The following is a 207-nucleotide window of genomic DNA, read 5'->3' as shown; positions in this document are numbered from 1 at the left end:
TGGGGGGGGGGGGAGCCGTTAAGGAGTAGCCAGGTGTTTCAGTGAGGCTTCGGCAGAGGTGCAGCTGCGGCGGGGAAGAGGGGCTGCAGAACCCCGAGGGAACGAGAGACCAGCCTGTAGGCCGGACGCTGGGGGAGGCTGCCCACGCTAATCTGCGCTCCCCAGGGGCAGGACAGACGGAAGCGGCCCAGCGCTACGCTGTCCTCA

Source organism: Fulmarus glacialis, unplaced genomic scaffold (genome assembly GCF_000690835.1).
Source record: "Fulmarus glacialis isolate BGI_N327 unplaced genomic scaffold, ASM69083v1 scaffold12977, whole genome shotgun sequence".
Taxonomy (NCBI): domain Eukaryota; kingdom Metazoa; phylum Chordata; class Aves; order Procellariiformes; family Procellariidae; genus Fulmarus; species Fulmarus glacialis.
Note: the sequence above shows the minus strand (reverse complement) of the source record.